Source organism: Protopterus annectens, chromosome 8.part0 (genome assembly GCF_019279795.1).
Source record: "Protopterus annectens isolate FY-2018-M chromosome 8.part0, PAN1.0, whole genome shotgun sequence".
Taxonomy (NCBI): domain Eukaryota; kingdom Metazoa; phylum Chordata; order Ceratodontiformes; family Protopteridae; genus Protopterus; species Protopterus annectens.
In genome coordinates, this window is record NC_056741.1 from 1,847,382,288 (window position 1) to 1,847,410,258 (window position 27,971).

Here is a 27,971-nt window from a genome sequence, read left to right on the forward strand (position 1 = left end):
GATACACATTCTAAAACCTTGAATCTAAATGAATGTGATGGCTATAGTACAATGTGATTAGCTAAGGCATTTCTTTTGTACTTATGCTGTATATCCCTTAGATGTCGCAGGATTCGATCTTTAAATTGTTGATCCGTCTTCCCTACGTAGTATGCAGGACAATTTGAGCATGTTGCTATGTATACTAAATGTTTATTGTTGCAAGCTGCACTGTGTTTAAACCGATATTCCTTTCCTGTGACTGGGTGCTGAAATAAATTGGTGCTGTCTATGAAAGGGCAGGCTTTACATCTTCCACATCTAAATGTGCCCTTCTTTTGGCTGTTGGAGCACTGCTTTTTCGGGAAACCATCCTTTGTACATAATAACCGCTTGATGTTATTTTTGTTTGTGAAAACAAACTTTGGTGTTTCTCCAACAATACTTTTCAGTTTCTCATCCTCAGTCAGAATCAGCAAGAATTTTCGAATAGTATTGCATATCTGGTTGGAGTCAGTGCTGTAATTAAGCATACAACTAAGATATCCCTCCCTAGTTATAATCACTCCTGGTACACTCTCTCCATGCATTTCCAGTTCCTATTATTGAGAAGTAGGGGTGTCCTTTCTTTTGTCTGATGTTTTTACATCTCTCTAGTGATATACTCAGGTATTTTCTTGTGTAGCCCCTTTATAACAGATAGTCTTGCAATTTCTCTTTTTCCATCTCAAACTCCATGTCCCTGGTACATAATCTTGACATACATATCAACTGATTCTCCATGATGTTCCTAAATACATATCTGGGGTACATGCTGTTCTTATGTAAATAGTGATTTCTCCACATATCTTTCCTGTAAATTGATGTCTCTATGCCCAACGTGTCACTGAGTATCAATTTCACATCTAGAAATTCTATGGTTTCCTCTGAAGAATTTACAGTGAACTTTGGGAAGCTGGTAGTTCCATTTAGATATTCTGTGGATGGCAGGAGATGATCAATTTCTCCTGTCCATAAAATAAAAATATCATCCACAAAACATCCATAGAACATTATATTGTTCATCCAGGGTTTGTTATCATTCAGTACTTTTTCTAACTCCCACTGTGCCAATACGAAGTTGCAGTAACTACTGGCACAGGATGTTCTCATGGCTACACCCCAACATTGCCAGTAGTACTCCATGCCATATACAAAAATATTGGTTTCCAGGATCATCTCTAAAAGGGCACTAATCAAATAAATCTTCTCATTATATGTGGAAGCAAATTTCTTGATCGCCTCTATTCCACAGGAGTTGGGAATGACCGTAAATAGACTACATATGTCCATGGTAACTAGGATCAAATCTGAAAAATCTGTTCTGCAGTGAAGTTTTAGGAAAGTTCTACTGTACATGGATATAGCTTCATCTACTAGAAGTTGTTTTAGTAATTGCCAGACAGCTGGATTAGATACTGAGTTACTGTTTACATGAAACTTAGAAAACTTCAATTCAGTTTTACAAATCCTAATTTATACCACCCATCAATTTGCTTGGTTAAGAATTGTTGGGACCTTTTCTGTTGAGAAATGCACCTGGATTTGGACCAAAAGCAGCACTGTATTTGATAATGGGTCTGATAAGGGAAGAGTATAGAGTTAAGATAACTTCTTTGGAGCTTGGAAGGTATTCCCTTATAAATTAACTGGTCCATATAGAAGGATTTCCTAACTAAGGTGAAAGCATGATGATCAAATAAGAGAGAGACAGAGAGTTGTCCAGATAAGTACCCATGTCTCTTATAATTATATCTGCATGAAGAAGATAACCACTTCTAATGTGGGAGTAGTATTTTTTTTTTGCTGAACATTACTATGCTGCACTTTTTGTATTCAGCTTGCTTGCATTTTAATACACCAGATATGTTGGTATTCCAGCCCTTGTTGGAGCAGTTTAGTAACAATGGATGGGCGGATAACAGATCTCAGTTTGCAGCCATTAGGAAATCTGGTTAACACATTTCTAGGATATTTACTTGGATGCCTGCAAAATAAATGCCAAATGGGAGTGCGACCAGCACTGATCACTGTGGTATCCCAATAGCTACAAATTTAATTCAGATAGAGGACCATCAATGTTCATAAATTGGTATCGGTTAGGTAGCCAATCTGTAATCCAATGGATAATGTAGCAGCTTACATAACATTTGCACCATATTTCAACAATAACAGTACGAGGGATAATGTCAAAAGCATTAGCCAGATCTAGATAAGCAGTGTACACAGACTGACCTCTGACCACAGCCTCTGTAACCTTTTCAAAGAGGTTGAATCAGAATGGCCATTTACCAGGCATCAGGCCCAAACCTTGTAAACAGGACACATCTGAAGATTATAAGGAGAGGCTCAGATAGTACATACATAGCACTAATGAGAATGCAGCTTGGTATGCCCACATAGAGAAATTATTTTAGCCTTTGAAAGGGATTCTAAGACTTGTTCCAAGGCGTGTTTGGAGGAAGCTACATTTTCAGGGAAAGTGAAGGCAACAATGTAGGTAGGTAGGCAGGGAAAGTGAGAAATAAATTTGTTGGTCAATATATTGGGATGAAAATGTGTGATATTATTGCAGATGAGCTCAATGCATTGTTGAGCATTATTTCTTAATCTCCTGACATAACTAAAGAAGGATTTGTATTTTCCTTCCATATCTTTAGCCTCCTTAAGTTCACACTCTGCATTCCGTCTTCTAATGGTGTTCTTGAGTTTGTTGCTGGCATGTTTTAGTGTGGCTTTAAGGTAAGAGGATAGGAATTTCTCACAGATTTTCATTATTTTCTGCCTTTGTTATACAGTTTATTAGTAAATGATTTCCAACAATGAGGCTTATTTTTGAATATACCATTATATTTACAACATACTTTCCAATGCAGTTGTTTAAGTACTAGTAAAAATTGGAAATAAATGCAGCAGCACTCTCAGTTCAGTCCATTTTTTTTTTGGGGGGGGGCTTACGGGAATTTTGCATAGGTCTTCTACAAGCTAAAGAAGGTTTGCCCTGGAGAAGTCCCTTCAAACAGTCTCTGTTGGTGATGGGTTGGTACTACTTGGGCTAAGAAAGATGATGACTGATTTGTGGTCAGATTTAACCAGACAGGTTAAGATGTAGGGTGGGGTACAGGCACAGAGTTAGGTTGGTAAGGACTAGGTCAATGATGTTAGAGCCCCTACTGAGTAGTTTTTCAGTTTATTCAAGTGTATTCATATTGTCAAAGTCTATGAAAAAGTGTTATTTGCAAATATATTGTAGTAATCTGATTTATGTTCTTTTATCTTTTTTTTGCAGTTTTTCAGTGTTGTTTGTAATTCTGCAAAGTTTGGAGTGTTTTGTTTGTTTGTCATAATTTCCATGATTTTCTCAAATCATCCAGTGTTGATTTGTGATTTATTGTGTAGCTACTTTATAGTAGAAGCTTTATTTTGATCACTGTTTAATTTTTACCACATATTTGCTTTTTGCTTATTGTAAATCTAGACTTGCTGAAGATGACTGTTACATATATTAATGACTAGGCTATTGAGATAAATAGTATTAGACAAAGTGCAAATACAACAGGATGGCCTCTTTGTAGCAAGACTATTTGTTGACATGACTTCTGCCTTTGAAACAGTTAACCCTAGTTTTTACTGCAACAGATTACACCTTAATTTTGGAGATAACACCAAACATTGGTTCAAATCTTACCTATAAATCAGAACCTTTCAAATCTATTCAATAACTTACTACCTGGAAAAGGCATACTGAACCCTGGAATCCCTCACTGTTTATGTATAAAACTATAACACTAGGCTGCTGCCCATCTCTTAAAAGAGCACTTCAAATAAAAGACCTAAGCTCCGTTTTAGAAGAAGTAAGGGGTGAGAAAGATAGACTTATACTGATATAACCAAGATTTAAACTTGTCATTAAAGAAAAAGGTTTCTCTAGGACAGCACCTGTGACATGGAGCTAACTAGCTACTGATATAAAAAAAAATTACAAAAGATTAGGATATTCAAAAAAATCTTAAGCAACATCTGAAGAATGAAGCTAAATGTACACGCTTGCTTCACACTTGTTAATTACTGTAATTGCTACAACTAAGTCTTAGCCTCTTCTTTCTCTAAATCTGTTTATAAATCCATAGAATGGAACATCTCTCTTGTATGTAAATTTTGTACATACTACATCTGAATATTGTTGGAATGGAGCATCACTTCTATATGTAAATAGTGTAAATATTATAAACACTACAGCTGTTTGCAATGCTATCCGCTAACAATGTTAGATATACTACTTGTCTTTACCCTGAAAAGGGTAAGTAGAACAGCTCACTTACCCAGTTAACAAATTGTGAAATAAAATAAAATTAATTAAAAAAATAGGAACGGAATTGCCCTGTAGTGCTAAAGATCACTCAACCTGTAATAAACATGGTACTACAGATGACAACTTTGGAATTCAGGATACAGGTATACAACAATCTAGGGATTTAAAGTATGCATAAGAAAGTAAGAAAGAAAGGGAGAAGCCTACAACAAATAACTAGCAAGAAAAAGAAACTGACTAATGTACAGTATATAATGCTAAGAGAAAATATACTAAGCAAAATGACACTACTTTGAAAAGTAATATCCAGATTACGGAAATGATAACATTGCTCATTCACAAAACATACAATCAACAGAAAATTACATCATTGTGTCAACAGAGAATTTAGAAAAAAAAAGAAGTAAGTAGTTTGGTTAAAAGGATGGAATGTAAACTGAACTCAGAAGGGCTAAAAACATTAGGATTAAAAAAAAAAAAAAAAACAGAGGAGAAAGACCAAAGATGACAAGATGGCTCAGTCTGTGGAAATATAAAGCCATCTATATGAGAATTGCAGGCTTGCAAGTGATTTTGTGGTGAAAACAGTGAGATTAATAAGATTAATGGTAAAAAGAAGTAGTTATGTTCTTACCATAATGCTCCATCTGTGTTGCCGATTTTCATTCATTCTTGACTTTTGGGTTTCAGTTCCATTCCCTGAACCAAATCGGCCGTTGTATCAAGCTCGCTCTAGCCAGAAACTCTCGAGCTAAGCCTACCCATAGTGCCTCTCTTCCTTTCCTTTTCCATTCAGATTGAGTTGTGCCCATAGAAATAAAATGTGGAATCTTTGTCTGAGCAACTGCCCTACTATAAAACCAGAACTTGTTCCAAACCCCCAGGAGTCTTTGGAAGGTGTTGGAGTGTGGGATGTCAAGAATGAATGAAAATTGACAACACAAATGGAACATTATGGTAAGAACATAACTTCTTTATCTGATGTTGTCAATCTTCATTCATTCTTGACTGTTGGGACAGAGTCCCTGGCTCCCTTATTTCCTGGGTGGCCCTACGGAAGGATATTCCTGAGCACCATAGAGCCAAAGGATGATCTTCCCCTGGAGACTATATCCAATTTGTAATGAGTGATAAAGTTATGAGGGGTAGCCCAAGTGGCTGCTGCACAAATTTCATCTATAGAGGTTCTAGAATGAAAGGCCACTAAAGTGGAAACTAATCTGGTAGAATGAGCTTTGACTCTGGTTGATAGATTTAGCTTATTTTGATCATAAACATAGGAGATGCAATCTCTCAACCATTTCAATAATGTAACTTTGAAAACTGGATTGCCCAGTAGAGTACCTGAAAAAGATAGGAACAATTGGTCCAATTCCCTAAACAATTTCATTCTATCCAAGTAAAAATGCAATTGTCTGTGTACATCCAACAAATGTAAACAATACTCTCCCTTGTTTGAGAAGTTTGGGAAGAAGACTGGCAGGTCTATGGACTGATTAATATTTGAGTCCAATACCACTTTGAGCAGAAAAGAGGGGTTAGTTCTAAGTGATACTCTCTCTTTGTGAAAAATGATATACAGCTGTTTCACACACAAACCTGTAATTCTGACATTCTCCTGACTGATGTGATGGCTACCAGGAATAAGGTTTTCCAAGATAAAAAAATGTATATCACAGGTGGCTGCTGGCTCAAAAGACTGATGGGTCAAACTTTGCAAGACTAACGTTACATTCCATGGTTCAATGGGTTCTTTAAAAGGTGGTTTCAAATGCATAATACCTTTTATGAAGGTTTCACAAAGGCGATGAGACATTAAGAATAGGTCCTTGAAGCCATTGTGGAAATTTGAAATAGCAGCTAAATGAACTCTAATGGTAGAAGCCAAGGCTCCTGTTTGGAATACAGTTGAAAAATATTCTAATACCTTATTAATCAAAGTTGAAAAAGGGTCAGTTCCTTCTTCGTGACACCAAAGTGTAAATCTGTTCGATTCACTAAGATATAGTTTCCTGGTGGATGGTTTATGAGAAACCAGAAGGATCTTTTGTACTGGGAAAGATAGATTATTCTGCCTGGCAATTACCAGAAGTGGAGGAACCAAGCCATCAGCTTCAGACTTTGTAGGTTGGGATGGACCAGCCACTGCAGATGAGACAATAGGTCTGGAGTTGGGTCCAGAGTCCACGGAAGGTGAACTAGGTGAGGTCAGAGAAAGGGGAACCAGACTAGGCAGGGCCAATAAGGTACAATGAGGATCACTTCACTTCTCAACTGTTGGGCTTTCTTCAAAAACTGGGGAGTTAGGGGGAAAACAGGAAAAGCATAAAGCAGTCCCAGGGGCCAATCATGTAGGAGAGCATCTCTCAGGGACTCCACCAAGGGGGGACAGGGCAAAGTAGCTGCTGCAGTTGTGGTTTATGGGAGATGCAAACAGATCACAGCAAGACTGACCCCATCAACAAAAAATCTCTGTCCCTATATTGGGAATGAGAGACCACTCATGAGGAAGGAGGATGCATCTGCTGTTTGTCCACAATCACATTGTAATTCCCCATGTGTGTTGCTATCAGAAAGCAGTTGGAGGTGATCACCCATTGCCACACTCTTAGAGCTTCCCAACATAAAGGGTAGAATCTGGTTCCTCCCTGCCTGTTGATGTACCAGACTACTGACATGTTGTCTGAATGGATAGCAATTGCTCCCTAGTGAAGGACAGCTTGAAATGCTTGCAATGCTAACAGCACCGCCCTTAGTTCTAGGACGTCGATATGCAAATTGGCCTCTAAGGGGGACCAAGTGCCTTGAACAGTCTTTCTCTGAAAATGCCCCTCCTGGATCTATATTAGAAGATCAAAACTGCAAAAGAGCAAACGCTCTTTAATCGAACGCTAATACCCCAAACCACACAATATCGAACGTATGGAACAGCGGATTTTTTTCCCAGGGGAAAAAACTCACTGCTCAAAAAAAAAAAATCCAGAAACAAAATAAACTGGGGGCTTCGCCACCCACCCACATCCCCCAATGTGGGGGGCTGTGCCCCCCACATCCTCCCTACTTAAATATACCATCTGCGAGATTGCACCACAGTGGAAGAAATGGCAAAGTCCTGACAACGGCCCAACAATTTTTTTTCCCTGAGGAAAAAAAAAGCTGTTCCGTATGTTTGATCTTGTGTGTTTTGGGGTATTAGTATTTAATTAAAGAGCATTCTCTCTTTTGGAGTTTCAATCTTTTGATATAGACCCCCCCACCCCATCAGGGAGATGCATCTGTGGTCACTATGGCCTTGGGCTGAGAGGGTGAAAAGGGGCAACTCCATATTTCGTCTTTTAACTTCATCCACCAATTTTGATCCTGCTTGCATCGGTTGGTTATGCGGACTAGATAGGACATGAGATGTGTTAACAGAGACCACTGTGATGCCAGGAGACACCGAAGCAGCCTCATGTGGTACCTCACCAGAGGAACTAGGGTGATTGTTGCTGCCATGGATCCCAGGAGTTGTAAGACTAAACAAGCCAGAACTTTGTCTTGAGAGAGTATCACTTGGAGTTATGATCTTGTAGACTTGCAGTCTGTGAAGAGGCAGAGTAGCCACACAGGATATCATGCTGAATGTTTCTCTGATGAAATCTATGTCTTTTGTGGATGATAGCTTTGACTTTTCCCTGTTTATTGATATGCCTAGGAACTCTGCCAGCTCTAGAACGTAATCCAAGGTGTGATGCAGTAGATGCCTGGTCGGGGCAGTGAGAAGCCAGTCATCCAAATACGGAAAAACGCAGAATCCTTGTAGCCTCAAGTGAGCTGCTACCACTGCCATGCATTTTGTGAACATGCTGGGGGCTGTGGTGAGACCAAAGGGCAGTGCTGAAAACTAGTAATGACTGGCTCCCAGCCAGAAGCGGGGGTATGTTCTGGAGCACTTGTACATTTTTATGTGATAATGTGCATCCTGAAGATCTACAGAGCACATCCAATTGTCTTTCTTCAGAAATGGAAGGATAGACTGTACCGTGACCATCTGGAACTTTGGCTGTCGAACAAACTTGTTCAAAACACTGAGGTCTAGAATTGGCATCCAGTCCCCTGTCTTTTTTGGCACTAAAAAGAATCTTGAGTAAAATCTGGATTCTATTTGATCTGGTACGACTTTTTGGATGACTCTTTTTTGAAGCAGCTTTTGAATTTCTTGTGCTGCTGTATCTCTCTGACTGGGTGGAAAGTCAGGGATTCGCCTTTGTGGTCTTGGAGAAAGATCGAAGGGGATAATGGTAACATCTGGTAATTATCATCTGCACCCAGGAATCTGATGTTATTGAGTGCCAGGCTAAGTGGTGCAGTGAGAATCTTCCCCCAACTGCCTCCAGAGGTAAGCAATAAGGCTGCTGCTCAGGAGTGCTGGTAGGGCTGTCCAGAGAAAGAATCTCTGGAACCCAGGTTACGCAAGCCCCCCTCTGCCACAGGAGGGGCATCTTCCTGATGAGTTCCCCACTCTGTCCCAGGGGGAAAACTCACCACATGTGTCCCAAAAAGGCCCTTGGGACTTTCTGAACCACATCTTTTCATCCCTCTGATTTCTGGAATAAGGTTGTTGAAGAGTAGAAAAATACATGCCCACAGCTGAAAAGGTCTTTCCATCTTTTTCATACCTGGATAATGTGTCTCTTACTTTTGGGCCAAACAACGAGGTAGTATCAACTGGAGCATTGACAAAGGAAGACTTGAAAGGGTCTGCAAAGTCACATAAGAGCATCCAGGCGTGATGCCTAATGGCAAAACCTGTACCCACTGCGCTAGCCATCCCTTCAGCTGTGTGTGCAGTAAGCTGCATCAATGAGTTCAATATTGATTCTAGGGTCACAAGCTGGGAAGCAACCTTATTGCATACCTTGTCAGACACTGCCCCTGCCAAGGTTCCTGAGAGCTCAGTGATCAGGTCCCTTTGAAGATGGGTGAAATGTACCAAGAAATTCAATGACCGTATTGCAAGGGCTGTTGAAGCATAGACCCACTTCCTGAATCTGTCCATCATCCAAAACTCTCTGTTTGGAGGATGGATAGCAGGACTCTCCTCTATGAGTTTCTTCTTTGAGGCAGCTGCCACCACCATAACATCTACTGCTAAGCCTTTAGACCAGTGGGGTTGATCTTCCTGTGCAGAAAGAATTTTGTCCGGTCTCCATGAAATTGGCCCTGTACGTGTCAGTGGCTTTCCAAGCACTCTGCACAATGAGTTTAACTAATTCATAGGCAGGTGAGGTCACCCAAGAAGTAGAGGATTGGACACGAAAAGCCTGCAAGAAGACAGATTGCTCAGAGGAGGTGTTGGTGGGCTTCCAATCACCTCTCTGTTTCAAGATTCCAGGATGTCTCTAAAAGAGACATCTTCAGGGAATGATCATGAGGACCCTTCGCCTTCATCGTAGTGTGTATCCTCAGTGACAGATTATTCCGAAGAATTTATGTGCTTCCCTTTACATGATCTCTTATGGGGTGGCTCCTCAGGGGAGAGGTCTGAGGAGGACTCCAAAGAGAGGCTACCCTGCAGCAGGGTGTCTTGCTGCTCTTGTGTCCACTGCCCAGCTATAGCAGATTGTGACAGCTGCGAGCCAGAGGATACATAGATGTGACACTCTGACATGGATGGTGCCAACTGCAAGCCTGCTCAGGTGACAGTTCTCTCCATAATCTGAAAGGAAGACCCCCTGAAGAGGGATGGCAGCCTGGAACCAAGAAAGACAACCTTGGAACCGGGATGACACCCCTCTCTGATGAGCCCCTCTGAGAGGGTTTGGAACTGTCAAAGCACTCAGAATCGTAGATGACGCTGTGTAAAAAATCAGCACTGAACTAGGGATCCCAGAGCTGACAGCCAAGTCACAGTCCCATGGTTGGGTCGGCTCCAACGGAGCTGAGGATGACAGAGTGGGTTCTGAAACCAAGGTGAGTTCCACCATCGGTACTGAAGTAGTTGGCACCGGGAGTGGTGTCAAAGTCGAGGACTCCAAAATCTGTGGAGAGATTGAAGGAGGAAGATAAGTTGGAGTCCTTGGAGACTAGGCTTCATTTCCAGATGGGAGGGAGGTCCTAGATGGGGCTAGAAGACCTCTGGCCACCAAGAGCTGATCCACTAACCTAACTACATGAAGCTCCAAAAGGATCCTGGTGGAATTAGCAGACATCTTAGGGGATGATTCTGGAAGTTCAATAAATGGACTCAACTGTTGACCTAAAAAGGGGTCAACTTAGTCCTGGGAAAGGATTCAACCTTCAGCACCATGGTCAGCTGACCAATTGTTTGTGCTGGAGGGGAATTGACCGATATTACTGGGGAAACTGCTGCTGGTGCCGGGAGGGCCACAGGTACTGATGAAGAGGTCGGTACAGAGGAAATTTTTGTAGGCTTCGTAATAGTTGCTGGCACCATGTGGGAAGTTGTAGGCTTCGGCGCTGAAATGGTTGTCAGTGTCAATTTTGAATGTTTAGGCTTTGGTTCCAAGGAAGGAATCTGGCCTTTAGAGGATTTAGAGTCGGAGACACCAGAACAGAGTGGCTCCTCTTTTTTGATTCTTTCGTGGGAGAATTTGACGTCTCTGCCTCAGACAAAGCCTCACGAAAAGGGCACTTTAACAGCCCTTTGAGGATCAATTTCTTGTGCCACTCTGCAAGGGTTCAAGGACTGAAACCCTTGCAGAGTTCACACAGTAGAATAATGAATGGAAACCAGTTCTGTCAGAGGGTCTATATTATTTCTTCGACAGCTTAGGTTGTCGAATGCTCAGTGATCGACACGTAAGTGTCAAAGTTTCAAAATTGCGAATGGCCATATAAGTGAATTCTTTCCTCGGGTAAGAATTTGCTTGGCTGTTATTGGGGCTTTGCCCTTTCCCCAATGTAGAGTGATCTCGGAGCTGGTATATTTAGTTGGGGGGGGGTGTGGGAGGCACAGCCCCCCACTATATTTTGGTTGAAAAGTTAATTTTATTTCCGGATGGCCTAGCGAATTCTTTCCCAAGGAAAGAATTTGCATATATGGCCATTCGTGATTTTGAAACATCGACGCTTAGGCATTGATCATTAAGCATTCGACAACCTAAGCTATCGAAGAAATAATATAGACCCTGTCAGAGTATAAATGTTTTTTTTCTGTAGCATACATTCCAACAAATATCAGGTGGAGATGTTATGATAGGGATTAAAGATTATGAGACATGATCTTTGATGATAACACCACTTTTGGTTGTGTAGCCATGACAAAAATAACCCAGAAACAGATTACATTTGTTTGAGGGTACAGCCCACCAAAGGCAAATGTGAATGACATAGAGGAATTCATACATATCTTGCATGAATCACAGGAAAAAAAATCATAACTTCTGAATACTTAAAATGACTGGAAATAGAGTAGAATAATATTGATTCTACATTAGTAAATAAATTATTTGCAACGTATGTTCAAGAAAATCAGTTGTTGCAATTTCTAAACAATACTATCAGACAACATAATACACCAGACATTGCTTTCCTAAAGATATAAGTGTTACTTTATGTGAAGTCGTATCATCTTTGATGAGCAGTGATCATGGGGTTTGTGATGCCCATGCCCCGGCCCAGCAATCAAGGAGCCTCAATCCTCATCATTATAACCAGAGAGGGAGTCTCATATATGAGGAAAGGATAATAAATACACACAGTAAAGTGCAATTTCCCTTAAGAGCACACAGAGATCACAGTCACTCCGGGACTGGTCGCTTCCTTGCTCTCCAGGTCCCCAATAAGACTCCCCACTGCCACAGCTATAGGGTACACATCTCAGCCTAGTGGGCAAGATAAAACCTAGCACCCTCTCTGTCCATCCAGTGCTTCGTGTCCCTGCCTAATTAGCTGACACACACACACACTTACTCACTTTGAGAAGAGTTTATACAACCATACAGACACTTCTGGGGAAGGCTGGTACAGGTTCTCCAGCTGTGCCCCTTTTTCCCAGCCTATACGGTAGTACCAGCTGCCACCCCCCACTAATAATTATCAGCTACTCAAAGGCCCTTAAAAGGGTGTCCAATTATTACTGTGCAATATTATTATCCAATTGGTAGTATAGCCCAGGGCTAAACCTATAGGAGTGGCTTTGTACAATTTTACCAAAAGCATACAAGTACTCTAAAGAGCTTAAATTATCCCTACACAATCCAGCCACAGTTAAAAGGTTTTAAAATATTTAATAATAAATAATTAAAACCACAAGACAATACTTTCTACTACAAGGGGCTAGTCAAGAGTTCAGAGATCACACAGAAATACTTATAATTCAGTAGTACAGTTCTGAAAGCAGATAAAAACTTAGTGTAATCTTTCTAGTTCCTAGCTATTTCTAAAAGAAAACACAAATCTAAGATAACTTACATCTGAGCAAGAAAGTGCTGTGAGTTGGATGATCCAGACAAAAATACTTAATGCCTTCTGATTCTCTCTGTTTAAATTGCAATTGCAGCTCTGATAAACATTACATCACTTCACACTTTCCTGGTGTTCCCAGGCTGACATATACTGCATTCTTATTATCTTGCACCTGCAGGAAACTACAGCCATAAAATACATTCCACATGTAAACTCTAGTAATTATTCCTTAAGTTAAAACTATAGGCAGGATGCCTTCATCTAGCCCAGCCGGAGTTGAATTGTAAACATCAAAGACAGTCATGAAATAATTTGAACTTCAAAGGACAAACAAGAAATGCTTGTCTTAGCTTTCTTTACAGCAGAGGGCAATGTTGTTACATTGTTTTAAGTTCACATTTTACAGCATAGTCTTTCATTTAAGAAAACAAGTCTGTAGTTCCACATTCATATTTACAAATGATAGAATTATCTGCACAATTCTATCTGGCTAGGCTGGCAGCCTTCACAGGGTTTTAAAGGTTAAACTATTGTTGGATATTTTTGCCAAACTGAAATTTAATCCAGTCACTATGTAAAATTAAATGCAGTGGTGCATTCAGTGGAAAGACAGCAGAAGAAATACATCATGTTCTGAAAAGGAAATTCTCTGAATATAAAAATATAAACAAATATTTAACATTAGAATCTAGGCACACAAGGTCAAGAAGATATACTTCCATAAGAACAAGATTCTTATGTAAGAAGAGAGATAAAAAATATAAGCGAATTAAATAAGGTCAGATTATAACTTTGAAACCTACAATAAATAAACTGAGAGACAAATTAAACATATTGTGAGAAAAAACTGGACACTGTTGAAAAAATTAATTTAAGATATTGAGCATAAGAGGAAATTATTTTACAGCTATGTAAGATGTGCTAGGAGTAAAAATATCTAAATCAATAAACTGAGTGTAGACTCTATAGTTTATTCCCAAAAACAACATACTGTAAATGTATTTACAAAATCTTTTGCAAAATAGTTTGGCTCCACAGAAAGGGGAGATAATACATGCTAGTAACACCCAGGTAACCTCGGGAACTGAAATTAAATTACATTATTTTGAAAAAAAACTATGGAAACCGGACCCAAGAAAAGAACAGGGAGAATATAGAATTAGTAATAATGACCTGAAAACAAAAGAAAATTTGTTAATGATAGTTATAAAACTGTAGGCTGTATAAAATATTTATAAAGTACAGGAAATCAGTAATTTTGCAATAACTGTAAGTTACATTAGACCCAAACTACAGTATAATAATATAACAATATGAGAGCCATATAGGAAAACTAGTATGAGTAAAATGGGAAGAGTACAATGGAAATATAAAAAATAACTCCATGGATGTGAAAGTATAGGCTATTATAAAAGAGTAAATTTGAATTTATACAGTGTCTCAAACTGATATTTAAGAAGAGAACTTATTCAGGTATATAGGACATTACAGATTACTATCTCTTGGAACTCCTGAGGTTATCAAAGAGTGGTAGAGAATCATCAGGCAACTTGTGTACGGGGGTTATATACAATTACTAATTTATTCTGGATCTATATCAGAACACTGAAGTATTAAAACTTTGAATGATCTAATATCGAACACTATTCAGTGAATGCTAAGAATAGCAAAGCTGCAGAACAGCAAATTCTTTCTTCGGGAAAGAATTTGGTTGGCCATTTCTGTGGCTTCACTATTCTTAGTGCTGTGGTGGAAAGTTATGGGTTGGGTTCAGGTAAGTGTGCAATTGTTTGTATGTTAGGGTTAGGGGCAGGTTAAGTGAGTTAGGGTTAGGACGTGGGTTAGGTGTGTGTGCGATACTGACAGACTTTAGGGTTAGGGGCGGTTTGAGTTAGGGTTAGGGTGCAGGTTAGGTGAGTGTGCGATAGTGACGGACCTTAGGGTTAGGGTTTGGGTTAAGGTAAGTGGGTAGATAGTAGTGTATGTTTAGTTTAGTGTAGCGTTAGATGTAGGAATTTAAGTGTATGTGTGTGGTTGCTGTTTGTTTGATGTACTTGAGTTGTCTGTATGTGTTTCGGAGCAGCAAATGTTTTCCATGGGAAAAAATTTGCTGTTCTGAATGTTCGATATTTTCATGTTTAAATGTTTTGGGGCCGATGAAATAACGTTCGCTATTTTCATCTTTTGATAACTTGATATAAACACTTTATTCTCCAAGATAGTATATAACACCTGGAATAGACTCCCAGTTTATATTAAAGCAAGTACTAGTTTACGATTTTAAGAATATTGTGGAAACTTATTATAGCAATGACTGTTTTGGCATGTTGGTAGGCTAAAAGAGCATTGCTATCCATCTCTTTATGTATAGGTATGCTTTGTCTCTTTGGTTCATAGTTTGTTTTCTATTATATATGAGCTGAGGACACACATTTTACCCACTTTCTACAAAGTGGGACTACTTGAGTCTAGTGTATGTAGGAATGTATGATTAAAGTATGTTACTGCTTCATTTATCTACAGGAATTTTTATGGCATTCAATTGCAGTCTACAACAGCAAGAGGTTCTCCGGTTCGATCCTCGGCTGGGATGCCTTCTGTGCGGAGTCTGCATGTCCTCCCTATGGTTGCGTGGGTTTCCTCCGGGTGCTCCGGTTTCCTCTCACATCCCAAAGACATGCTGTAGGTGGATTGGACACTAAATTGGCCCTAGGTGTGAGTGTGTGCATGTGTGTGCCTTCTGTGGAAGGTTGGGTGCCGGGCTGGCAACTTGACACAGTAAAACTCCACTGCCAATCATGACCGGACAGGTGATCCGCTGTGGCGACCCCTAACTGGGAAAAGCCGAAAGGAGAAGAAGAAGTAGATCTCCGAAATATCTTTGCTATTTTTTGTAAATTATTTTTCCAATTGTAGGCAAACTTTCTTTATAATGTATTGTTTTTCCAGATGGTGTAGTGATGGTCACTTAAAGTTTCAGGCAGTACACCTCCATGTGATATTCAATCAGGTCTAGTTGTTATGATCCACTCTTATGAACTTTTCCATTTTTTTATTCTAGTTGGTGTGTCAGCAAGCTAACCTTCTTGTTAAGTTTTTGTCCACCTAATGTTAAAATTACCTGTTATAATAATGGTTTGTAAACCAGGACAAGAAATTGTTGAGGGGGTTTGAAATATGAGTTTTGAGAGTGTATTGAATTAAATAATTTATTTATGTTTGGATTTATGGGCATTAGTTTTTAGGGTAGTGAGTATTTTTGCCTTGTTAACAGTGTGTATACTACTAACATGTTTCATTTTATCTAGGAAGTTTGAGAAGAAGGCTACAGCTGTGCTGCCAGTATGAAGCATATTGTAACCATGGAGCAAGATGTGTTCATCACTGATTGTAGATTTTAGCCACATGTCTCTCACGGACAAAATATGAGGTTTATTTGAAGGAATCCAGCAGTGTATGCCTGTGAGCCTGTTACACATGGTTCCGGTGTTTAGATTAAATATTTTTAATTTTGTATTGGATGATTGTTGGTTTGGAACACTTTGGGAGAAGATTTAGGTAGAGGGTGCAGGATTTGATTCTATATTGCTGCAGCAGGGATTGTCTGCAGTGAAGATAAGGAGGTATTTATTATATTTACAGAGTAACTTTATAGGTTCATAGGTAGGTACTAGGCTATTAGCCCTAGGGCCTATATAAGCCTAGCCAAATGATACCCTGGCTTTTGCCACCCAAGAAAATTATTTTCTTGTGCCCCTGTCAAGCAGAGCCACAAAAGTGATCCCCGGGGTGAATTTCCTATCTCCCATCCAATCATCAAGATTTTTCTTGAAGAGTGCTTATGAGGAGCTTTGTTTGATATAGATAGGTGGTTTGTTCCAGAGTCTGGGAAGTCTCTGGGACAGGAATCTATCCCTCCAGCATGTTCTGTTTATTGTGGTAACAAGGTTTAGGTCCCTAGAGCGTGTGGCTCAGAAGGATTGGGATTTCTTTAAGTGGAGCATGTCCAACAGCTCTGGGTTTGACATAGCTTTGTATGTTAGGCAGAAATCGCCTCTGAGTAGGCGATATGCGACAGAGTAAAGCTGGAGTTTTTTGAGACAGTCTGCAAAGGGCATCTGTTTGAGACTGATAATCCTCTTTGTGAGGTATTTCTGTGGCCTTTCCAGTTGTTGTAAATGTCTTGTGAGGTACATACCAAAAGGGGCGTTGTACTCTATAATGGGTCTAATGAGTGATGAGTAGAGGGGAACAATGACCTCTTTTTTTTCCTGGATGAGAAACCTTCTCTGATGAGGTGTGCCATGTAGAAGTATTTCCTGACTACTGTGGTGATGTGATTATCAAAGGAGAGGCTACTGTCTACCTGTGTCCCAAGATCACTTATCACACTTTCAGTGTTAAGTAGACTACCGCCTATGTTGTAGTTCATGGGTACAGAGTTTTTACCAAAGGGGATGACAATGCACTTTTTGGCATTGAGCTTGAGGCCATGGCTTTGACACCCGGCATCTGTCTCAGTGAGGCCCTTTTGTAGGATGTCCACATCATTAGGAGTTTTGATTATGGCTCCTAGTTTGCAGTCATCTGTGAACTTTGTTAGCCAAAGACCTTCTGTGTTAGCCTGTGCTTCAGAAAGTAGATACCAAACAGGAGAGGACCTAGGACTGAACCCTGTGGTACTCCACTTGTCACTGGTCTGAGGTTGGATTTAGAGTCTGCTACTTTCACAATGTGGGTTCTCTCAATGAGCCAGTTGGCAACCTATCTTGTGTCATAGGGATTTATACCTAGTTTAGTGAGCTTATCTATAATTCCAGAGTGAGGGATGGTGTCCAAAGCCTTGGCAAGATCTAGATAGGCTGTGTAGACCACCTTACCCACATCTACGGCTTTGGTGATGGCTTCAAAGAAGTCTATCAGGTTTAGGAGACATGATCTGCCTTTTACAAACCCGAACTGGGTAGAGTCCAGAGTTTGGAAATTACCAATGTTATTGTTTGTAAGTTCAATGATGATACGTTCCATGGCCTTGAAGACCAGGCTCATCAGACTAATGGGGAGGTAGTTCCCAGGGTCAGTGGTGGCTCCCCCTTTGCGGAGTGGAATAACCATTGCTGTGCACCATTCAGTAGGCAGGAGGTCTTGACATTTTTATAGTTACAATGATTTTTTGCAATCATCATGTTCTGAGGTGAGTAACTAGAGTGTAATTATATAACAGGCTTGTTACTGTTATATGTTTTAATTTTTTTGCTATGTGTATTGATAGTTTGCGGAACTGAAATCATAAGAAATGGTAGTGGTTGTCAGACTAGAAAATGTTTTTTGTACAGGGTTGCTTGTTTGTTCACTTATTTATGTTATGGATCATAGTAAACTGTGCAGTATTGGTTAACTATGCCTAATTAGGATTAGGCTGGTTTTCACTTGCAATTGCACACTGCTGTCTGTAAGGTCAGAGTGGGCAATAGTTACAAAGGGTGTAGATGGCATGCTGCATAGGAAAAGTAAGTTCTTGTTCAAGGTGCAGGATCTTAACAACTTAAAGAGCACTGGGTAGCTAAAGTGGTACCCCACAAGAGCTTCCATTTTTTTTATGGAATGTGGATGAAGTTTTAGCCTACTGATCACCACTAAAGTGACAGTTTCAGAGGCACTTGTTAAGCACAGAGATTGGATACTTCACAAATGCACAATACACAAACAAAATAACCCAATTTAAATGTCATACACTGTCCCCTCTACTTTCCCAAAAATGCAAACATAGAGTCATAAATCTGGTGGTGGCCCCATGGGTGATTTACTTGAATTCAAGGAGATCAGATGGCAACTTAAAACTAATTCTGCCAGCTCCTGGGCTCTCTATGATATGGTGTCTATCAGCAGTTTGCTCCACCTAAAAACATCCTTATATATGTAATGTTTTTATTCATATATGGTTGGTAGGGTGTATCACTCTATTGTGTCAACATTCATTTGTGTACAATATTACTTATGTATAACAAGACAGTTTGATTTTCTTTCCTTTTTAGGAGAAATAATTTTTATTGAGGTAGTAATATTTTATTTTGTATATTTTATTCTGGTTTTGCTTGTGGATGAATTTTGTAACAAGTTTTTCGAGTTGGTCTGGGTATTTAAGATTCAATGAGCAGGAAGTTTACCTGTTTGTCTATAATAGTTTTTAACCAATCAGGTACATTAATTGATTAAGTAGGAGGCTACTTTTGGGTATATAAGTATGTTTGTAACCCTTATGTTTTATTCTGATGAATACCAGGATGAAAGTGCTAAATAAGTGTGTTTAATAAACAGTAAGTCAGCAACAGCTTGTTCCCATTTATTTCTTTTATTTTATTAAATCCAAGACCTTTCTGCCTGGGGACTTCAACTATCCATTTATAAACTGTCTTACCTACACTGCCAATGTTTGGCATGCCCAGCACTTCTTTGACATTATTAATGCTAACTCTCTTTAACAAATAGTTAAATATCCTGCTAAGGGCCCCGATATCCTGGATCCAGTCCTCATAAATATGGCCAATTGCACATTTCCACATGTTTCATCATGTCTTGTTAAAAAAACATAATTTAGTGACTCTTTCCTTTAAAACTAGTGATACTTCCACTGTAAATAGCTCTGTATTTAGGGGCATTTCAAAAGCTACTTGATGACTCAAATAAATGTTGTTGTAACCCTCCTGTGAAGGATCTTATTGCTAATGCTGGTACCTATGCCTTTGACATCTACTCCCATATAAATAGTTTTATTGATAAGGCAGTCCATATCCACAACAAATATAATGAGAATTATAAAAGCAAATCTCTGAATAGAATACCCATATTAATAAATTATATAACAAAAGAAAGAAACTATTTAAGAGGTCTCATTGTACTTACCTTAAGAGCACACTTAAGCAAACACATTGCTTAAGGGAACCATTAGGAAGCTCAAAGCCCAGTATGAACTTAAAATAGCCACTAAAACCAAAAATAATTGCAAAGTTTTCTTTAACTATATCAGGAAGTTAACAACTACACCCAAAAGTGTTCAGAGCTACTCCACAATAATATTGCATTCTCTGACCCAAAGGAAATAGTCAATATCATAGATAACAAATTTCTTGCAAATTCTACTCCACCCACAGTTATAGCTATCCCACAGGTTCTACAGTCCCTGCTACCCCTTTAATTACTATGGAACAAGTTATCTCAGCCCTTTCAAAAACTAAGAATACTTCATCCATGGATCCTGACAACATACCAGGCGTGGCCTTTCTGAACACCTACTTAACCCCTTTAATGTAAGCCTCTCCACTAGTTGCTTAACAGAAGTCTGGAAAGCAGCCATTTTAATGCCATTACACAAAGATGGCACAACCGCATACTCTAGTAATTACAGGCACATTAGTCTCACTAGCCTCATATATAAAGCTGTGGACCACATTATCTCCTACTTCATTATTCTGGACATTGGAAATCTCTTAACCTTGGACTCTCATCAATTTGGCTTTATCAAAGTAAGGCCCTGCATCTTTAACCTCATTAACTTCTTTGAAAATTTAACTGAAGCAGTGGATAGTGGTTAGTGGCATATGTTGTATCTAAACCTGGTCAAGGCCTTTGACACTATTCCATGCAGGCATTATTGATAGACTTGTAAACCCAAATATAAATCCATATACTGTGCAATGGATAGCAAACTAGTTGTCTCACAGAACCCTATTTGGCATATATTTCTTAGACCTTCAGGCCAGCATTTCTGTCCTATGGTTAACTAAGCTTGCAGATAACTGTAGCTGGGTATTGTTATCCGATCTTCAACTGACTCACAATTGCTCCAACATGGCTTAGATCATGTTAACAATTGGTGTAAGGATAATGGCCTCAAATTAAATAAAAAAAAAATGTGTCATGGTTCATTTTGGAAAACAAAACAGTTTTACTTACCTTATAGGGGATGCATTCCTCCAGTTAGACACTGTTGTAAGGGATCTACATTCTCTTGTTGATAATTCCTTATCGTTTGACATGTAAGTCTCCACAGTACTCCAGAAATCCTTTTATATGGCCCATATAATTTCCAAAGGCATCTCCACTAGATCCAAAGAAGTCTTAATTCCCCTTTACCCATATCTTTTCAGACCTATTATTGAATATAATTACCCTTTTGGCTTGTATTTTTCGAAATATATCACTGAACTTGAGAGATCTCAGAGATTCATAACTAGATGATCAGCTTTAATAATTGGCTTAAACTCTGGTGTCATTCAAAGGGGATCCAATGTCTGTCTGCCTGGGATGACATGCTGGACAAGCCACGCTGTTGCGCAAGGGACGGCTTGCACCTGTCACCCCTGGGCTTCCGGATATTGGCAAAGGCTCTTGCCACCCCCACAGTGTCTTTTTTAGGCAAGGCTCAAATTCTAAACCTACCACCCTAGAACACAAAAAAGGAAAAAAAATAAGGGTAATGCTGCTCAATGCCAGAAGTCTCAACCTCAAGATGCACGCACTCGAGGCCCTTCTCAGTATGGAGAACATCGATGTCTGTGCTGTGACTGAAACCTGGTTCAAGGCTCCTGAGAGCACCCCAGCACTATCAGGTTTTACCTCATATCATGCATTCCGGCCCCAAAACCCGGTCAACACCAAGAAAGGGGGGGGGTGTCCATATTCATCAAGGACACCCACACCTCAAGGTTGGTGGCAATGCACGATGCATCGGAGACCATCCAGATGCAATTAACCATAGGCAAGACTGCTCTGCAATTTGTAGCATGTTACAGGCCACCCTCTCAAACTCAGGAACCTCACATAGCTTTCCTGAAAACACTGGAGGGGATAAATGTATCTCCAAACACCATCATACTAGGTGACTTTAACTACCCTAATATAGACTGGGATCACTACTCAAGCCCAAACACTCTAGCCCAAAGGTTCCTGGAGTTCATAAACTCAAATGCCATGGAACAACTAGTCACCATCCCCACAAGAGGTGAAAACATACTTGATCTCATCATCACGAACATGGGATCACAATGTTCAACACTGGAAGTATACCCCTCACTGGTGAGATCAGATCATAAACTAATCTCACTGGAGGTCGTCATCCTGCCCCCACCTGAGATAAAAAAGACCACAGTGAAGAACTTCTCAAAAGCCGACTTCACACTTCTAAAGACTAGTGTGGTCTCCTTTAAGGCCCCCGAGCCAGCGGTAAACATCACTCAAGCCGCTGAATCACTTACAAATGCCTTCTACCAGCACCTACAGGACTGCATGGATCAGGCAATCCCAAACAAAACAAAGACTCTTTGTACCAAAGGCAAGCGTCCAGTCTGGTGGACCCCAGCCATAAACAAGCTCTACAACAAAAGGAGGAAGCTACTACAAGATAGAGCAAAATCCTTAAAAGGTAAGACACCTTTGATCATTATAAGTAAAAAACTAAGAGCTCTCATAAAATCATCCAAGGCAAATTTTGAAAGAAAAATCGCTAAGTACTCAAAAGACAATCATAAGGCCTTCTTTAGCCATGATAGAAACCTGGGAGGAAACTCCCAGATATGCTCAGAATTAGTTCAAAATGATGTGAAAATTACTGAACCTACAGACATTGCCAACATACTGGCTGACAGATTCAGTGCAAACTTCTCCCCACCAAAAGGAGAGATATCTATACCAGAGGATTGTAGCCCCCCAAACATCTCTAACGCCCAGGTGAGAACTGCTCTCTCCAAGGCGAAAAACACAGCATCCATGGGACCGGATGGTGTCCCCGGCTGTGTGCTCCAAGAACTCAATGAGGAATTAAACCCGCAGTTAGGACAGCTGTTTAATCTTAGCCTCACCTCAGGATACGTACCCAAGGAGTGGCGCACGGCAACTGTGGTCCCACTTCACAAAGGCGGTGCCTCCACCGACCCTGGAAATTACCGTCCCATCAGCTTTACAAGCCTGATCTGCAAAGCCATGGAGAGGATCATAATGGAACTCATAAATAAAGACATAGGGAACTTGCAGACTTTGGATCCAACCCAGTTTGGCTTTGTCAAAGGCAGATCATGCCTTTTAAACTTGGTTGACTTTTTTGAAACAGTCACCAAGGCCATTGATGAGGGAAAGGCAGTCCATACAGCCTATCTCGACCTGGCAAAGGCTTTCGACACAATACCCCACTCAGGTATCATTGAAAAACTCATCAGCTTAAATGTAAACCCATACACCACAAGATGGGTTGCAAACTGGCTAAGTGACAGAACCCACAGGGTCAGAGTTGCTGGCGCCATGTCAGACTCAAAGCCTGTCACAAGTGGTGTCCCACAGGGCTCAGTCCTGGGCCCACTCTTGTTCAGCATCTACTTTTCTGAAGTACAAGCAAACACAGGAGGGTTATGGCTGACAAAGTTTGCAGATGACTGCAAACTGGGTGCCATAGTCGAAAACACATCTGACACAGATATCCTTCAGAAGGGTCTCACAGAAACGGATAACTGGTGCCAGAGCCATAGCCTAAAGTTAAACGCCAAGAAATGCATAGTCATACCCTTCGCGAAAAACAATGTTACCCCTAGCTACCATATAGGTGGCAATCCACTGAGCACAGATGATGTTATCAGGGATCTGGGGACCCAGGTTGACAGTAACCTTTCGTTTGACACTCACGTTGCTAAAGTAGTTAGGAAGACCTTCTACATTGCCCACCTGATCATGAAGGGATTTACATCTAGATCAAGGGAGGTCATCGTCCCCCTGTACTCATCACTCATCAGACCAATGATTGAGTACAATGCCCCATTCGGAATGTATCGGACCCGACACCTGCAGCAGCTGGAAAGGCCCCAAAAGTTCCTCACCAAAAGGATAAAGGGTCTCAAAAATATGTCTTATGCTGCCCAACTGAAAGAACTCCAGCCCTACTCAGTCGCTTACCGCTTGCTCAGAGGTGACCTGTGCCTGACATACAAGGCCATGTCAAACCCAGATTTGATGAACATGCTTCACCTCAAAAAATCTAGATCCCTTAGAACTACAAGGGCGGGAGACTTAAACCTTGACACGGTTATTAATAGGACGTGCTGGAGGGACAGATTCATCACCCAGAGACTCCCTATGCTGTGGAACAAAATCCCGGTACATGTGAGGCAGAGCACCTCGCTGGCCTTGTTCAAGAGAAATCTTGACCAATGGATGGGAGATCGCAGATATACCCCAGGGATTACCTCAGTGTCACTGCTTGACAGGGGCACAGCAAAATAATGGGCATAGTTTTCTTCAAACTAAAGGGGTGGCGAAAGCCACAAAATTCTGGGCTAGGCTTATAAATGCCCTTGGGCAGATAGCCTAGTATGCACCTATGAACCTATGAACCTATAAATGATTAGTGGTCTCAAAAGTCTTAGTTATTAGGGGAGACTGGCAGCTCTTTCTCTGTACTCTGTCCCTTACAGAATCCTCCATGGAGATATATGTCTAGCCTTTCATGTCATGAATGACCCAACTCTATTTGACCTCCTATTCCTTTAGAGAACTAATGGTACATCAAATACTCAGTTAAAGAAACTAAACTTTCATCAGCAGATAAATAAGGCATGCTGGCTTGATAGTTTCATATCCCAACATATCCCTCACCTTTGGAACAAAGTTATACTACACATCAAGCAAAGTAATACCTTTGCCACCTACAAGTTAAACCTAAGTAATTGGATGGGCAGCCTTAAATTCTCTACTGGTCTATCTTGTTTTGCCCTTCTTGAGGCTAAAGGGAAATTTTTAATTTTTTTTTGGCTAGGCTTGAAAAGCTTTCCAGACTGATTGCCTAGTCCTTAGCTATGAACCTATGATGTCATACTCCAAGACATCCCATTAGAGGACATCAAGGTACACTGACCCTCTACATGGAGATTTCAGCAAGAGATATATTTTTTTCAGTTATTTAGTTCAGTATATCTCAGGGAGTTACAGACTTTACAGTTCCAATTCCAAATGACTTTCTCTCAGTTTAAGACCTGTATATAAGGAAGGCTTACACTAAAATAAGTCAGTTACAAAGACAACAGGAGTTTTGGAATCTGGCCCTATGGATCTGTGTAAACAGAAATGAGAAGACAGACAGCCTACATCCGCTGTGAGTAAGGCCATGTCTGTTCACTTTGCTTGTGAGAGTTTTGCAACTGCTAAATGGTTATAAAAGGAAGATATACACTGACTGCAATCATCATTAGATATAAATAGTGTCAGAGTTAGTTAGCTGTTAGATTTTAAAGTCTCTCTCTCCTTCTGATAAAAACATTTTTTATATATTTTCTTGTTCACAATACATCTGTCTGTATATTTAAATCTCAAGCTATATTTTTTTTACCCAAGATACAATGGGTCTATATTACACCATTGAACGCTTAAAAAAGCGAACAATGATTAATCGACCCCATGTAAGGGAAAACTTGCAATGTCAAAACCTCAGAACAGGGATTTTTTTCCAAGGGAAACAAAATCGCAGTTCCAAAAAAAAAATAAAAATAAAAAAAATGTTAAAACATTACATAAAGTGGGGGGCTTCACCCCCCACTCCCCTACTTAAATATACCAACTCTGAGATCGCACTACAGTGCAGAAAACAGCAAAGTAATGGAAGCGGCCAAGCAAATTCTTTCCCAGGGAAAGAATTTGCTTAAAAGCCACTTCACTATTTTGCCTTTTCGTTCTTTTATGTTCGATCAAGACGCATTCGACAGAATGCGTCTGCGATCACGTAATTGGAACCTGATACAATTAGTACTGGAAAGACAGTAAACTATTGAGCCAAGTCTTAGATGGGTAAATTTCTAGTGGGCCATTTATTTTAGTCATTTTCAGTTGTGCAGTATTGAGTATTTGGGAGTGGCTGTTGTGGGTCATAGTTAAGGCAGTAATGTTCTTTTATTGTATTCTCTTGAAGGAGTTTATCTCATGCATAATATTTATTTGAGACAGTAGCATGGATTAAAAGACCATAACCCTTTCCTAAATAAAATAATTGGTGGCAACAGTGTGAATTGTACAGTACAGGATATTTTCAATACTGTAGAGGTAGATCCTATATTGAATTTATGGTTTAACAATAACACAGTTTGACACCTACACACACATGGACATGCACTGCTTTTCACATTTAAAGAATGGGTGGCAGCATTTTTTCTGAGCCACGATACTAGTAGAATAGCTTGAATAGCAGAATTACTAATTTAATTTCTGCCACCCAGCAGCAGCAGCACTTTTTGTCAAGGCAGGGAAAAGCTGATACAACCCTGCAAGACATCCCCACATGTGTGATGACTTCTTGTTTACAACATTAAGATTAGAAAGAGTGATAGTGACTGGTATATTTCAGTATGTGACCTAATTGAAGTGAGACAGTGGTATATAGGAAGTTACTAGGCATGTGATCCAAGAGACCATTAAGGAGGCAGTCCAGACTCTGAATTTCCCAAAAACACTGTCTGGTTAAGTGACTTGCTCAAGGTCACACAGTAGGCAAATGAAGGCTGAGGGAGTCAAACCTGAAACACAGGAATTAGGTCATTAACATATCGAGACAAACTAAAAAATGGTTTCCTGGGTCATTAGTTGCAGATTTATGAAAGCAGAGAAGTTTATAACAGCTACTCTTTATGTTTATGACACTGCTAATATAATTATGCCAATCTCTGAATACTATTGAGTCTACTACAGTGACAACCAGAGCCGAAACAGTACTGATGCACAGATAAAAATGGGGGGAGGGGACTTGTCATCAATAATCCTTTACATTTCGAAGATTCTGGCACTACATGTTTAAAACTGTTCTCAGTGGATTTTTATATGCACTTACAAGAGCCAAACTGTTTTTTGTACATGTTAGTACACTGGGGGTATCCTATCTTCACTTTACCTTTAACATTCCTGGTATTCTATGTAAAAGTAAATGGCTTCTTGTCATCATTAAGTAGCATATAAATAAATTTGTTAATTTAATGTTCATTCTATGCATGGATTTTTATGAATGTTTGTGCCAGTGCAGAACGCATCCACTTTTTTTTTACTTTTTATTTAGGAGATTTTATTGGAAAACAAAGCTACTGCTTCTATAAGAACACATAGTACCATCAGTAAATTGACTTGTGTATATAGCTGGTGTTAGGCACCCATGAAACCTGTGGCCACAGGGAGGCCCCAATTACATCCCAGTGAATGAGGGACCCCATGCAGTAGCTGCGAGTTTCTCTGTCCTCTCCGCTCGTTGCTCAGCAAAGCACCTTGAGGATGTCCACACAGCTGTGTAACATCACGGTGCAACCACAAACTGTTTTCCTCCTGTTTTTTTCTTTTAACGTGCCTGTAAGCTGCTCTCAATCAGGTCCGTTTCAGTGAAGCAAAGGGCTTGATTGGCTGCAGCAGCCTGGAAAAGAAGTTGTCTTTTTTTTTTTTGACATGTAATAATGTCCAAGCTGTCACTGGATAAGGAGGGTCAAAACTTTAAAATCTTGAACTGGTAAATAAAAGGTTTAAGGTAGGAAAGCAGGATTTATGGCAGTTTCTTAATATTAATAAACTTGAAGTTGAAAACATCAGAAAGGCTGTTCTACAACTCATCACAGGATCATAAAATCATAGGAATGGCAAGGTAAGTGAATTGTGAGACCACTTGCTGCACCTTCTCAGGATAAATATCAAGGGAGATATATGGGAAGCAAACAAAACTACTGTATGATTCAAAGTAAGGAAGAAAGGATAGAAGTCAAAGTTTCAACATGTGGAAGAGAAACAAACTGACTGTGTCATATGGCACTAGAAGGTGAGAATAGAGTAGTACAAAAGGATGATCAGAGAATGTGGACTTCTAGACTAAATGGGGGCGTTGGGAATTTGGCTACTGACAGAACAGACTGTGTGGGACTGGAAAATGTCCATCTTGAAGGATGGGGTAAGAATAGGATTGATCTGTGGAGGGAGACATGGAGGACAGTCAAAACATATTAGAATGGATATGCTTGAAGAGGTGTTAAGAGGAAGTCCAAGAACAGTGAGCAGATTCTTCTTGACAGACTGGAAGTGAGAAGAGGAGAACAGACAGCTTGTAGTGAGGAATGGAAACCTCCAGCAGTGTAAATGAGACTAAGTGCTAAGATGTTTGCTGGTTGAAAGCTTTTTGTTTTGTAACACTTTAATGAGCAGAATTTAAGAAAAATCGCTGTCTCACTCATTTATT